Source organism: Panthera tigris, chromosome B4 (genome assembly GCF_018350195.1).
Source record: "Panthera tigris isolate Pti1 chromosome B4, P.tigris_Pti1_mat1.1, whole genome shotgun sequence".
In the NCBI taxonomy this organism is placed as follows: Eukaryota; Metazoa; Chordata; class Mammalia; order Carnivora; family Felidae; genus Panthera; species Panthera tigris.
Window position 1 is genome coordinate 12,294,216 of NC_056666.1, and position 15,715 is coordinate 12,309,930.

The window sequence follows — 15,715 nt, forward strand, 5'->3', positions numbered from 1 at the left end:
ACCAAAAAAGATGAATTTACCCTTCAGAACCTGGTGAGGAAGGAAAGGAAGAAGATGCGGTGGAAAAAGGAGAGGTTTAAATGAGCCTTGCTTTTCCTGGGCCTTCATTTCATTGGCTCCACTGCTCTGAGAATATTCGGGGAGAGCTGTCAAATAGGTGTGTTTGGGTCTTTGTTCTCTTCCTTGGTCTAAGTATTTTGCATCTCTGCTGTGAAAGAATCTTGTTTATTCTTTTTAAATGTTTATTTATTTTGAGCGAGAATGCTCCGCTCCCATGAGTGCGAGCAGGGGAGGGGCAGAGAGAGAGAGAGCCCAATTTGGGGCTTTATCTCATGACCCTGAGATCTTGACCTGAGCCGAAATCAATAGTTGGACCCTTAACTATCTGAGCCACCCAGGCACCCCAAGAATCTTGTTTATTTTAATGCGTGATGTGTTCCTATCTCTCAGTCAAATTGGGAGACAGAACGGTCTAGTGGGAAAAAAGACAAAACAAAACTATGGGCTTTGGAGTAATAATAGTAGATTGCCTTTGCTGACTTCTGACTATGTAGTAAGGACAGTTGATATGTACTAACTTGTAGGAATCCTATAAGTACTACCAATGTTTTATTGTACAGATGGCAAAATGAGGGTTTAGAGAGATCAGATAACTCGACTGAAGTCAGGGGTGCCTGGGTGACTCGGTTGGGTCAGCACCTGACTCTTAATCTCAGCTCAGGTCTTGATCTCAGAGACATGAGTTTGAACCCATACCGGGCATGGAGCCTACTTAAAAAAAAAAAAAATCAACTTGCCCGAGGTCACACAGCTAGTAAGTAGGGGGAGTTAAAGAATAGAGCCCGGCAGTGGGACTCCAGAGCCCAGCTTGTCAGTGACTCCCCCAGAGGGTCACAATATTGCTCAGTGTCTGAGCCACAAGATCCTCATCTGTAAAATGGGGATAAATACGTATCATGCCAAGTGGTCAAATGAAAGAGAATATATAAAGAATCTGGCAGGTAATAGATACTTAGATACTGGCTGTCATCGTTACCATGTTTGAAGCCTGCCGAACGGTTCCTCTGATTGCAACTGGGGTGTGGACCCTGACAGCATGTAGAGAAATAAACATCTTGGCCCCTCGACAAACAAGCTCTGTGATAATTGGGGAAGTCGCTTAATATCCCTGAACATGTACCTCATTTGTAAAGTGGAGGAGATAATAATAATACTTCTCTATTAGAGTTGTTGTAAGGATCAGATGAGATCACGTGACCATGCCTGGCACATAGAACATGTTCAGTAAATGTTAACTCTTACTATTTATTAAGGGTACGTTTTTTGTAAAGGAAGGCTCTTGTGAATGGTAGTGCTGGGGTTGTGAAAGCAGGGTATGGCGGTGGAGGTCCCCCTCTATTGGAGGGGCTGTTTCAGAACGTTTTCCAAAGGCAGTTAGTGTCTTTTGATTTAAGAACAAATATTAGAAAAAGCAGGTCTGTTCAATATATGATGGAGAGAATAGTGGTTTGGCCCTAAAACCCCCAACGAAGGTACTAGAACATTGTGTAGTTTTATGCTCTAATCTCCCAAACCAGGTTCATCCCTCTGATGCTAAAACTTAGGTATTCTCTCAGAGGAGAAGGCAAGGGAGACTTGAAGTGTATTGCTCTTCCCCTGCTGTGACGCTCCTGACCCTACACTATGTGTCAAGACCTGCAGACCAAACTCCAAAGTCTCCAGGATTCAGGCCTCGTGTGGATCTGCCTGTGGGGCTGGTGGGGCGGGTCCTAGGCCTGGCACCAACCCTGAAGGGCAATTTTCAGCACAGCAGGGCCTCACATCATCCTCCTGGACACTCCTCAGAGAATTTAGGGTGCTTGGAAACCCACACGGCGGCCCAGCACTGACGCTGGTAGGTGATGATGATATCGGGCTCTCTCTTCTTGAGGGAGAATGCGAAGAGAGACAGGTGGGCCGTGTCAATGTCCTGGGTATTACAAAGCAGCTCCTGCTTGACTGTAGACATGTGGCCAGGAGACAGGACCAGGGTGAGGCACCTTGCTGGGGCCTTCAGGCCTTCAGAGGTTGGGGTAGCACCTATCCTTATAGGGAAGCAGAGTTCGGGTTGGAGAAGGTAGTGCATGCCATCTGGCTGTGAGAGGACACACAGATACCCACGAGATGTCCCAGAAAGGATGAGAGGCCTTTGTGGTGGCTGGGCTATCCTACAGTGGCAGGCAGGGTCAGAGCCAGACAACTATTTATGACTTGAATGTGAAATGTCTTGTTTGGGGCCTGTCCTTTGCCAGGAGGCAGAGTCCCCACCCTCCTGGCGAGTGGCCACTCAGAGGCAGAAGAGCTTAAGGCCACCAGTGAGCAGGTATTACAAGAGATGGCTTCAGGGCTCAGAAAGCTCACCTTGTGAGTGCCCATGTTTGGCTTGGCTCAAAAGAAGGGCGTTCTTTCTGCTCAGTAAACCCCAGATCAAGGGCTCGATATCTAAGGCATGTGTGGCAAAGGTGGCGAGCCATCTGTCTTTCATTAGGTTTCTTGGGGCAGAGCCACGCCTGGCTCACCTTTCTGTCGCCGCTCATGTATGCGGTTTGTAGCCTTGGCTTGGATTGGACAACAAGGCCCGAGATCCTTCTTGGCTACATGGGTTGGTCTGTAACCTCCCATCTCCATCCCCTCTGTGCCCTGCTTGAGGACTCCAGTAAGCCCCACCTACCAGTCGCCAAGCACACTAGGGAGTGAAAGGAAGTCCCGGAGAGGTAAGGGAGACAGTTTGCAGCAAGGGAAGAACAGAAGAAATGGGAGGGAGCGTGCTCAGTGAATGCCAGGTGAGGAAGTGTGGGTACTGACTGCTCCCCTAATTATCAGCCAAGGGACTCAGATTCCTGCTCCCTCTGCCCCCCGGCTACACATGTCTGCCCCGCAAACAGTACCAGCCGGTTAAAGTAACGCAACTGATGGGGAGAAAAACATCCCATAAACATTGTCACCTCCGGGGCTGACATTGCAAAGTCTCCTGAGCTTTGAACCTAGATCTTGTACTTAACCTTTAGAAGGCCAGGGAGAGCACAGGTAGCAGTGGGGAAGGGAGGGCTCTCGATTTTTACCAGCCGTGTTGAACACTGAGTGGATTCTGGACACCGGGCAGTTTCAGTAAGTCTTCTGTGACCCAGATGTAGCACTCCTGGTCTCTAGAATGGGGCACGCCACCTAAACTGGCCGGTCTCTGTCCTCGCAAGCAGGCCTGGTTTCACACAGAACCCTGTGCACGGAGGGGTCCTGCCCTTGATTAATGCTCTGTTGCTGCCTTGTTGAATTTCTTAATTTTTCTCATTTAATCAGTTTTGTTTTAAGATTTAATTTTTACATTATCTCTACACCCAACTTGGGGCTTGAACTCAACCAGCCCAAGATCAAGACTTGCATGTTCCTCCAACTGAGCCAGCCAGGTGCCCCAATAAATTTTCTCTTGTAAAATGTATATAACATAGCATTATGCCATAATTAAAAATGAAACGTACCATAAAATTTGCCATTTAAAAAAATTCCAGTAGAGTTAACATACAGTGTTATGTTAGTTTCAGGTGTGCAATATAGTGATTCAACACTTCCATACACTACCCGGTGCTCATCGTGGAAAGTGTACTCTTAATCCCCTTCATCTGTTTCACCCATCGCCCTCCCCCCCCCCCCCCCCCCCCCCCCACACGTATCTCCACTGGTAACCACCAGTCTGTTCTCTATATTTAATAGGCGCGCTATTTGTTTGTGTCATTTTTTCTTTGTGTCTTTTTTTTATATGTTTATTTACTTTGAGAGGGAGTGCAAGCAGGGGAGGAGCAGAGAGAGAGAGAATCCCACACTGTGCAGAGCCTGATGCAGGGCTCGATCTCACAACTATGAGACCATGACCTGAGTTGAAATCAAGAGTCCACGCTTAACTGACTGAGCCACCCAGGCGCCCCCGTTTGTTTTGTTTCTTAAATTCCACATATGAGTGAAATCATATGGTATTTGTCTCCTCTGACTGACCTATTTAACTTAGCATCATACCCTCTTCCTTTTTTTTTTTAATGTTTATTTTTAAGAGAGAGAGAGAGAGTGTGAGCAGGGGAGGGGCAGAGAGAGAGAGGGAGGCACAGAATCTGAACCAGGCTCCAGGCTCCAAGCTATCAGCACAGAGGCCAACACGGGGCTTAAACCCATGAACTGTGATATCATAACCTGATCTGAAGTCGGACACCTAAGTGACTGAGTCACCCAGGTGCCTCAGCATCATACTTTCTAGATCCATCCATGTTGCAAATGTCAGGATTTTGTTCTTTTTCATGGCTGAGTAATATTCCTGTGTGTGTGTGTGTGTGTGTGTGTGTGTGTGTGTGTGTACACATTGGCTATTTTAAAGTGTGCAATCTAGTGGCATTAATTACATTCACAATATTGTGCAACTACCCCCACTATCTATTTCCAAAGGTTTTTCTTCACCCCAGATAAACTCTAAAACCATTAAGTAATAACCCTTCATTCCCCTCTCCCTTCAGCCCCTGATTACCTCTCATGTGATTTCTGTCTCTGTGAATTTGCCTGTTGTGGATATTTCATGTAAGCAGAATCATACAATATTTGTTCTTTTGTGTCAGGTTATTTCTCTTAATATAATGTTTTAAGGGTTCATCCATGTTGTAGTCTGTGTCAAAACTTTACTCCTTTTTAAAAAAAATTATTTATTTTTGAGAGAGGGAGATGGGCTAGAGGGGGGCGGTGGGGGGGGGGGTGGGAATCTCAAGCAGACTCCATGCTGTCCGCACAGAGGCTGACTCAGTTCTCAAACTCTCAAACTGTGAGATCCTGATCTGAGCCGAAATCAAGAGTTGCACACTTAACTGACTGGCACCCCGAACTTTATTCCTATTTATGGATGAGTCCTATTCCATTGTATGTATGCACACCACGTTTTGTTGATCCATTCCTCTCTTGATGGACACTTGGCTTGTTTCCACTTTTCGGCTTTTGCGAATAATGCTGCCTTGAGCGTGGGTGTGCAGATACGTGTTCGAGTCCCCATTTTCAGTTCTTTGGGTAGTATTGCTGGGTCGTGCGGGAATTCTACGTTTAGCTTTGTGAGGAGCTGTCAAACTCTTTGACATCCGTCGTTTTTGAACAAGGGGCCCTGCATTTGCGTTTCGCTCTGGGCTCTTCCAGTCCTGTAGCTGGTCCTCTCTCAGGGCTATTTCAGTGGATATCAAGGTCGAAGACACACGCGAATTACCTCTCCCTTGGGTGGGTCAGCCCTCTATAGCCAGAAATTAGCCACCACACCTATCTCAGAGCCTCTGAACAAACAGGGCTTACTTGTCTGTTTATGTCATACTGTGGAAGGAGAATGGTTTATCTACGTCTTCAGCTTGAGGACTGAGACCAACTCCCACATAGTTTGCTTACATCTACATCAACGTGGCTACGACGTAGACTACTATGCAGTCTTCACTAAAGACTTGATTCCACTGTCTTCGCCAATATCATTTTACTGTTCTAGAAACGCTCGCCCAGGAAGATAAAAGTTGCAACCAACTATTGTTTGAGGAACTTCCCCAAACCCGCTTAAACCGGCTTCGCTTCGAAAGATAGCAGTGAATGACTGTGAACACACCTTGCCGTGCCCACAATCCTGAACTTTTCTGTCGTGAGCCTTATTCAATCCTAATCCACTGGACACTGAAACGCTCACCTTAAGTGGGGAATATCCTGACTTCATCTGCCCCACTCAAAGACACCATCACGACTGCAAGAAGTGACTCTCCTATTGCCAATTCTTCTATTGAATATGGGAGCCCATATTCAATAAACTACAGTTTTACCTTCCACACTATGCATTTGCTCCAATCCCATTTTTGGAAATTTCAGCCAGTATCCATTCTTCCACTGATGGGTTGAGGGCCTGCTATGTGCTAGGCACCCGTAGACACTAGTTCCATGACGACTGGGACAGACTCGGCTTTCATTTTTATAGAGCTCACCCCTCCTTGATCCTTAAGTCCCATTCCTGCAGCTAGGGAAAATGGAGACAAAGGGCCACTTTCAACTTGAATTTATTTGAAAATGGAGCTTCTCCAGCAAACAAGCTAGATCTCTGCTTTTTAAATCGGGATGTCTTGACATTGTCGGGGAGGAAAAACTTTTCTTCTACCCCCTTAGGTTCAGTGCCTGGAGGCCTGCAAATTTGGCCAACAAAAAACAGACAAACAGGAGAAAAGGAATACAAATTGTATTCATATCTTACTTGGACAGGAGCTCACAGAAAAATAAGTGAAACTCGGGTCATTAGACTTGACTTGGGGGCTTGTATACCATCTCTTTCAAAGGAAAGGAGGTTTGTGCTTTAAGGAACCACACGCTACGAAATGACTAGGCTACGTAGGGGAAGATGAAGGTTTTTTTTAGTAAGGTCTGTTTACACAGACTCATCTCAGTGAGGACTCTCTTGGTGGCAAGAGTCACTTTCTTCCTAGTGTGGGAGATGGAGACACTTTCACAAAGGGAAGTTGATGTCCTGCTTTTGGGCGGAAAAGAGGGAAGAGAATTCTTTCTGCGTTTTTTTGAGTCTCAGATGCCTTCAGCTTAAAATAATCCTTCTGCCAAGGTAGTATGTTTTGGGCTGGCATATCCTGATCCCCTTAAACCTTATCTTCACAAGGCCAGGCAGCAAGATGTTCTTAGAATGAGTCTGTTACTCGTAATGATTACTTGTCACTGCTGGGTTCCCTTACCTCTGAGGTACTTCTTGTGTCTGCTGCCACTCCATGCCGCTATTGCAGGGACAGAGCCGAGGGCTTGCGAGCCATGAAGTGGCCCGAGCCTCCTCAACACGGCCTCTTTCAAGCCTAGCGTCCAGTTGGTGAAATGACCCACAGGAGGTACAGGAGAGCCCCCAGGGGGATATTTCCAGGCTATGCGATCAGCCTGGTCAGTAAGGGGCCCTATCGGAGGCTTCGCCAAGAGCTATGACCTGCCAAACCAGTTTGTAAACCAGCCCCAGCCACTTTGGGGTGACTGTTGCACGTCGGGATGAATGCAAGTCTGGATGCTCAAACAATTCTCTCAATGTTTGGTTTTCTTTTAACTTAAGAAGGGCTTTCACTTTTCTTCCCATTTATCTATTTTGCAGCTGGTTCTTAGATACGCTCCAGCCCGGCCTGTTTATCTCGTGAGCTTCAGAAGGCAAGCCGCCCCCGCCCGCCATGGCTCCTTCCCCGTGTGATTACATCTTTCCTTGGTAATGGGGTTTTGACTGGCCTTTTGTATAACGCTCAGCCACAATGGGACAAGAATATTCTCCCCTTATTTTTATCAGGCGCTTTTATTTCCTGAGCTGTTTTTGTAAGTGTGCTTGTTTCTGGTTTTGCTCCTCGTCTGGAAAGGGGCCCGGGATTCTGGGATAAGATTAGATGCCCTGGTGTGTCAACTGGTCTTTAAAAGAAAGAAGCAAAAGTTGATCACATGCTGAAGCTCAGGGCCAATGCAGAGCTACCTCCCAAGAGACCAATCAATTTCAATTAAGGAGATTAAAAGCCCCGAGCGCAGAGAGGCCCGGTCACGGGTTTCTGAATGCCCTGCTCTTCCCGCAGCCTAAAAGCAGCCAGTGGACCCCAGAAGCACTGGATATTGTCCTCCGGGCCAGTGTCAAGACAGCAGTGAGGGAGCGAATGCGAAAGAAGCAGCCAGCTGAAGGGGCTCAGTGATTCTTCACGGGACCCTGTTGGCATTTGGGGCAGGGCTGACCTCCAGCGTCCTTGACCCCGCCAAGCATCCAGACCCAAATTACTGGCCTAACCCAACCCAGTCCAAACTGACAGCCCCCACAGTTCCCAGGGGCAGAACCACCCCAGGTACCCAGCAGCCGCGTCCAGGTCTGTCCGCTCCCCTTCCGCTGGGCCATTGCAGAGGCTCAGAGTCTGCTCCCTCCCCCCGCCGACGATATTCCAGGTCCCCTAACTGCTTGGGCATCCTCGAGCCCACACCACTGCAGGGGAAGGGCACAGGCCAGAGCAGGGGTGCCTAGTGGAGGAGAGGGGCTTTAGCGCAGCACAGGGGCACGGCTGAGCCCACCTCTGCCTTTTACCGGCTCTGCACCGCCCCGGAGTCAGCACGTGACCAAGTTTCTTTTCAAGACCAGTTGCCACACCAGGGCACCCACTGTGCCTCCAGGTATCTAAGTGAGCCTCACTTTTCATGTTTATGAAAAAGGAGCTATAGGGGCGTCTGGGTGGCTCAATCGGTTGCTCGTCCAACTCTTGGTTTCAGCTCAGGTCGTGATTCCAGGGTCGGGGGATTGAGCCCTGTGTCGGGCTCCTGTACTGAGCATGGAGTCTGCTTGGGATTCTGCCTCTCTCTCTCTCTGTTTCTCTCTCTCTCTCCCCATCCCTTTGTCCCTCTCTCCCTCTTTCTCTCTCAAATTTAAAAAAAAAAAAAAAAGGAACTACCACCTGCCTCTCAGGGTTTGCCGGGCTCACAGGAGGTCATGTGTGCACATCAAGTCCTGACATCCCCAGCCACTGTCCGCGGGCAGGCTTTCTGCTTACAGCGGCACCGGGCAGGTAGGGGAGGCGGGGGTAAGAATCACAGCACCCCAGATCTGGTGACTTTTGTTCAGAAGCCAGTGAATCTGTTAGGATCGGATGAACATGCTCTGTCCACTGTGAATGCTGTGGAAATATCGAGGCTTTGTCACAGGATCGGGGGTGGGTGGCAGGAGAACGGGGGTGGGGGGGGCCTGAGGCAGGGGAGTGTGCAGGGATGCAGGGGAGGGGACCGAGGCAGCAGGAGCCAGCACAGGGCAGGAAGGAAGAAGGGTGGGAGGAGCAGGAGGCTGACACAGTTACTTTCTGGGCAGGAAGGAGAAGTGGTCGGGGTGTCAGCTGTGTGCACCGAGCCGCTACAGAGACCCTGTTGAGAGAACTGCAGGGGCCCGAAGCCACTGCTCCCCTGGCTTTCTCTCTGCAGCTTATCTTCTGGCTGCTTTCCTTCCACCAGGCCGGCCTGGAGAGTGAAGGGGGCGGAGGGGAGGCTCGGTCCAGACCGCGTGGCTGCTCGTCTGGTCACCTAAAGGACAGGGCGGGGGCGCTGTCGAAAGCAACTGCATCCAGAAGTATGGGGTCCCAGTGCTCCCAGCCCTTGTGGGGTGCATGCACCTGCCCAAGGTCACTTCAGTTCATGGCAGGGCCATCTCCTGTCTTCCTTTCCTGCACCCCCCGGCCTCCTGGGCCTGCTTTCTTCCCTGACCTACTTCTCCCAAGATAATTGAGAAACGAATGACTAAAGCTGCAGGCTCAGGCCTGTTGTGAAAGGTTGGGATGGCTGTTCATCAACGTTAAAACATCTGGACCTTTTTTTCTAAAACTAGAAAAATAAGTCTTGTGCAGGTTGCGTTATATCAAGATCGCCTTTTTCTTGATACAAGTTTTTTTTTACAAATGTAGAAAAATGGAACTTACCATTTCTGTCAAAGAGGAGGAAACTATTGCAGTATGGAGCTTAAAGGAAGCTTTTAGTTGCCAAGGAAGGAGTCGATGAGCTTCCTGGAGGAAGCCTTGCCTTGAGGTGGGACCAGCTTTATGGGATCCTGAGCCGCCAGCCCTTCCTTCTGGAGACAGAAATCTGTCGTGTGGCCTCACACGAGGGGGCATGAGGGTGAGGTGTGGCCTCCCCATCAGGCAGTAGGAAGGGACTGGGGTGGGATGTGCCCTGGGACCTGCCTTCACACACAGCACCTGTATGGGCGGGGTTGTGTCCTTCGGACGTGGCTTTGTCGTGCCGTGGCCTGGGAACCCAGGCCATTTCTGACAAAGACCCGAGAGAAGACACGCTACCGCTGGGGTGGCCCCAGACAGCAGGAGCCGGCCTGAGCCACGGCGACTTGGGCTGTCAGTAGCAGAGCCTGGGTCTCGGTCGGTTGGGGCTGTCACAACACACACTGTGACAGAAGAAGCCACTTCCTTCTCACAGTTGTGGAGGCCAGAAGTCTCAGATCAGTCAAGGTGCTGGCCCATGCAGTTCCTGGTGAGGGTTTTCCTGGCTTGCAGACAGACACCTTACTGTGTCCTCACTTGGCAGAGAGAGCAAGAGATCTGGTGGCTTTTCCTCTGACAGGGACACTAATCCCATCATGGGTGCCCCACCCTCATGACCTCATCTAAACCTGATTCCCTCCCAAAGGCCCCACCTCCAAGCACCATCAAGTTGAAGGTCAGGGCTTCAGTCTTTAACTGCTCTCTGTGCCTCACCATTACCTTTATGCCTCCTCAGTCGCTTACGCCGACCTCTGGGCTGAGCTTCTTAAACTATCCGTGGCAAAGTTTTCTTATTCGCAATGGGGGATGATGTGTGATGAGAAAAATGAAATTATTGTATAAAAAAGACATGAAATACAAGCTCATTTCTTTCTTTCTTTTTTGTTTTTATTAGATCCCACTGACAGCATTGCTGTTGAGTTGGTGTGGATGCTGCTGAATGCTCACTGTCACCTTCTGTATTCATCTTGGGGAGCAGTAACCCAGCCTGTCGGGGCCTCCTGCACAGACCGCCCTTTGAACGGTACCGTCGGGAGCCCCGTGGGATAGTCTGTCAGCCCCCACGTCAGTGGGACTCTGCCACTTCCAGAGACAGAGACCCGAGATGGGATCCCAGTGAAGAGGCGGGACTCCTCCCAAGGGGACAGAGCAGACTGCTTTACGAGAGCCAAGGGGCCCTCTTTCCCAAAAGCACTGGATGTCAGAACAGAGGGGCTGGGAATCTGAACACGAGTGAAGGTTTCCCAGGAGAAACTCTCCTGGCAAGGCCGCTGGAGAGAGAAAGCTCACCTCAGCCTCCGACCAGTTGACCAAGTGTCAAGTCTTTCATTAAGATTTGCTGACCAAAGAGGAGAGGGACGCGGGTTCCCTCTGTTCCTCCATGGTGTCCAAGCTCAGCATGGGGCTCGGGAGCACCAGACAGCTGGGATGTCTGTGCTCTCTGGGCTGTAGCTCCGTAAGCCTCGCAGGCACGACCCTGGGGGCACTGGGCTGTCGGGAGACCAGGGGTCTCTGATTCATCATCAGTAACGCGGCGGCGACAGCCCTGCAGTCGTGGTCGTTTGCTGGGGAGGCCCTTACAAGACCCCACAGGATGAGTGGTGTAAACAACAGAATTTTCCTTCCTCACCGACCCTTCCCTCCCGGCCTCAGAAGGAACCAGCTCTGCCCACACCTTGACTGCAGATTTCTAGCCGCCACAGCCGTGAGGAAAGAAATTTCACCTGCAGTGAAATGGGGGGTGAGCCTACGATCCCCCCAGGTTCAGCCTGATTGTAAGCAGATTAAGGCTCAGCGTAGAACTCTTGTGGTGCGGCCTTCTGACGCGGCTGAATGTGGGACTTCGACCGTGTAATCTTTCCAAGTTAAAATGTATTTATAAAGCACAGATAATAAAAATAACATCTATTTATCTCCCTAGGTGTTCTGAGCCTTCAGTGACGCTGGCAGCGATGATGCATTACAAAACCAAACAAATTAGTCCTCGGGACAGACGACCCGGGGGCAAATCAACCACCACAACAGAAAAGACAAGCTTTCAAACCAACGAGAGAAGACAAGATTGTAATGCCTTCCTAACAACCTTGCTTTATTGATGCAATGCAAGGAAAACTACATTAGATTCTATTGATTCTCTTTGAGATCTAATAATATGCTCTATTCAGATCTTATTCACATACACTTCCTCCACAGTCTTTCTCAGGAGCTGAAATTGGCCAGTTACAAACAGAATTTGTTCTCCTGTCCTTTGAAATCACAGAAGCGGACGTGTTTTCGAACACAAAAGATACGAAGCTTTCTTTGGGAAACAAAGCATAGTGGGGAAAAATATCTCCCCTCTAAACAAAATTGAAAGCATGCCTTACTTCAGATTTATTTGATTACAGAATCTTCCTCGGGGCTAATCAGTTTTCGAACCCATTCCTATTGGCACCAGTGAGCTAATAAAAAACCCAGAAGGAGAGAAGTATCACAACAACTCAGAGAAACAAGGTTGTTCATTTAAAAAAAAAAAAAAAAAGCATTGAATTAATGTTTACACTGCTGAGTCAAATTATTTATATGTATGCTATAGGTTTTGCATCCCCAGAATTTGTTAGCATTCAGAGTATGATAAATTGTACCTGGCTGACTTGTGAAAAATCATCTCGAGAAAGATTTTTTTTTTTTTCCAGTGGGAAAATATATGGATGACACACGGTGGCTTATTGAAACTGTTCTTTGGGTGAACAGCCAGAACAATTCAGCAGAAGGGAGAGGCGGATTTACAAATTATTATTTTTTATTTTTTGAGAGAGAGAATGAGCAAGGGAGGGGCAGAGAGACAGGCAGAGAGAGAATCCCAAGCAGGCTCCACACCGTCAGGACAGAACCCGATGCAGGGCTCGAACTCACGAACCATGAGATCATGACCTGAGCGGAAACCAGGAGTCAGACGCTCAACTGACCGAGCCCCCCAGGCGCCCCAAGGAGAGGCGGGGTCTTGGATGTCACAGTTGGTGATTAAGAATTTTGGCTTTGGGGCAGTGTTGTAATAATGCTCATTAGGTAACTTCTGTACCTCGTCTGCATCTGTACAGTAGGTTGGAAACTCAGGGTTTTCTGCAAATATTCAAAGCAATAAAACACACAGTACTACAGGAGCCCGTCCAGAGTTAAGAATCTAATAAATGTCAGCTTTTGTATCCTTATTATTACAGAGAATCTCTTATTTATATTTCATCTGCAGAAAAATTACAAAAAGGATTAAGTATGTTGAAAAAAAAATAGAAGTAGGTCTCGGGCCTCCTTAACACCTGTGCCATGTCGGTTTTAAGAAGGGGTGTTAACACGGGTTAGCAAGCCTGTGGAGAACCCAGAGCCCTCGTGTGTTGCTGGCGGGGAGGTTAAAGGGTGCGGACCCCTTGGAAAACTGGTGGTTCCTTGAAAGTTAAACACGGAGTTACTATCTGGCCCAGCAGTTCCACTCCTGATTGCATATACACCCAGGGAATTAACAACACGCATCTGTACAAAACGTGTATACCAGTGTTCGTTGCCGAGTCACGACAGCCAAAAGATGGAAACAGCTTAGGTATCACCATTGGCTAATGAATGGATAAACAAAATGTGGCACGGCCATGCAATGGAATGTTATTTGGCAAAAAGCAGCAATAACACTGACACACGCTACAATGTGGATAAACCATCAAAACACTATACCAAGTGAAAGAAGCCATGTGTCACGAAGGCTACCTCTTGGATAATTCCATTAAAAAAAATTGATTGAAAAGCATTTATCACTTACAAATTGCATTTTCTTTTCTTTTTAAAAAGTTATTTGTTTTTTAAGTTATCTCTGCACCCAGTGTGGGGCTCAAACTCACGACCCAGAGATCAAGAGCCGTATGCTCTTCTGACTGAGCCAGCCAGGTGCCCCTCTTCTGATTTTTTATACAATGTTGTTCATTTCAGGTATATAACATAGTGAGTGACACACTCTTTGCATATGTTCTGAAATGACTACCCCAGTAAGTCTAGTCACCATGGATGACTCCGTTTATTTGAAATATCCAGAACAGGCGAATGCGTGGAGACAGAGGTATTAGTGGTTACCTAGGTTGGGTCAGGGAGCAGTAACGGGTGTGACTGCTAATGGGTACAGGGTGTCTTTTTGGAGTGATAAAAATTTTCTGGAATCAGGTAGTGATGGTTGTATGATTTCGTGAATATACTAACACTCACTGAATTGTACACTTTAAAATGGTTAGTTTTATAGTATATGAATTTTTGTTAATGTTTATTTATTTTTGAGAGAGAGAATGCAAGCAGGGGAGGTGCAGAGAGAGAGAGAGGGAAACACAGAATGGGAAGCAGGCTCCAGGCTCTGAGCTGTCAGCAGAGAGCCCGACACGGGGCTCAAACTCACAGATCTCAAGATCATGACCTGAGCCAAAGTCAGATGTTCAACCAACCGAGCCACCCAGGCACCCCTATGGTATATGAATTTTATCTGGGAAAAAAACTGATGAATGCTTAATGTGTCAGAAGGTAACAAAAATTGCAGCATCCAGAGATAATCACTGCAAATATTTTGATGTAGATCCATCAGACTTATGCAAATATACATAAAAAATAAAATGGGGGGCACCTGAGCGGCTCAATCTGTTGGGCATCCGACTTCAGTTCAGGTCATGATCTCACGGTTCGTGGGTTCGAGCCCTGCATCGGGCTCTGCACTGACCGCTCAGAGCCTGGAGCCTGCTTTGGATTCTGTGTCTCTCTCTCTCTCTCTCTCGCTCTCTCTCTCTGCTCCTTCCCCACTCATGTTCTCTCTCTCAAAAATAAATAAACATTTAAAAAAATAATAAAATGGGATCATACAGCGCATGCTGCCGAGTGAACGTTTTATATTACTATCCTCTTAGGAAACTGCCTCGAACCATCGGCGGCTTCTATCTCTCAGTGTCCCCCAATGCCTGGCATTTCCACATTTCTCGTCATGTTCCTTCTCTTTCCAAAGCTCTTCTTCAGGAGGACTTTCAAACTGTTCCTCGGATCATCAGGGTACTTGGAATGCTTGCCGTCACAACCTGCCCTGTGTTATGAGATGCTCCATTGACACCTATGATTTCAATGGCACTGATTCCAAAATCCATATTTCTACCTTGACTTTTATCCCATGTACTCGTCCTGCGTCTCCAAATGCCTACTGGAAATTCCCACTGGATATTCATCAGCGACGTTATCGTAGGACTAAAATCGAACTCATTAAACTTTTCGATGCCACAGCCTGGAACAGCAGAAGATGGGCGGAGCTCTGAATCTTGAGAGACGAGTTCATGCCCACACTTAACCTTTCTGATTCAAGTCAGGCTTCCTGGAAGTTACGGAAAATGTACTTTGGCTGATTCAGACAGAAAAGGGATGTGAGGAGAGACATGTGGCAGCTTTCCCAACAAGCCGGAAGGAGGAGCCAGCCTGGGAAAGGCAGCAGGCAGTGTGGCCTTCCAGGAGCTAGCAGGTCTTAGGGATGCGAACAGGAGCTGGATACGGGACAGCCCCTGTCCACTCTGCCTAGCCTTGATTTCCTTAAGCCAAGAAAAATGGGGATAATTTGACCGCCCACCTCATGGGATTGTAAGGAAGATGGAGCTGGTATTCCGGAAGATTCTTTGTAGACCATGAGCCCCTCCACAGGTGTTAAGGTTGTTTATACTACCAAGTGAGGTTTTTCCTTCCCATCTCTGTTCTGTTCCTGACCCTTTCACCTCTGTGCCCACTCAGTGTCCCTCCTCCCACCCCCTCCGTCCGTGGGTGCCCCCTCCCCCTCAGCGCCCCTTTTCCCACCAGCACCTCCAGATCCAAGCCCCGGGGTTTCTTCATCCTTCCTTCACCTTTCTCCCACCTTTCTCTTCCCCTCACCATTGGCACCTTAGAATTCAGGGGCAACAAAGGAAACCAGCCTCTCCCAAGCTTGATTACACATCGGGCTCGCCTGGGGCAGACCTCCCAGGCCTTGTTCTTACACAAGCTTCTCGGGAGAGCACGGCAGGAACGGGCCCGCCCCCAGGAATCTACAAACCGAGTTTCTCGCCCAGAGCGCTAGCCCCCAGAAGAGGGTTCCGAATTGAAGCAAGTTTGGAAAACGCCACATCCGTCTCCTTCTAAAAGAG

General features: G+C 48.3%; 1 long non-coding RNA gene across 5 annotated transcripts in view; it reads left to right on the forward strand.

Annotated features, from left to right (window-relative positions):
- Window positions 1–12,390, forward strand: part of LOC102959016 — an 82,139-nt gene extending 69,749 nt beyond the window's left edge. For all 5 annotated transcript variants that reach the window (XR_006219621.1, XR_006219618.1, XR_006219622.1 and 2 more), the window contains 3 exons: window positions 7,160–7,267; window positions 10,456–10,584; window positions 11,482–12,390. This is a non-coding gene — a long non-coding RNA (uncharacterized LOC102959016). The remainder of the gene's footprint in view (window positions 1–7,159; window positions 7,268–10,455; window positions 10,585–11,481) is intronic.
- The last annotated feature ends 3,325 nt before the right edge of the window (window positions 12,391–15,715 follow it).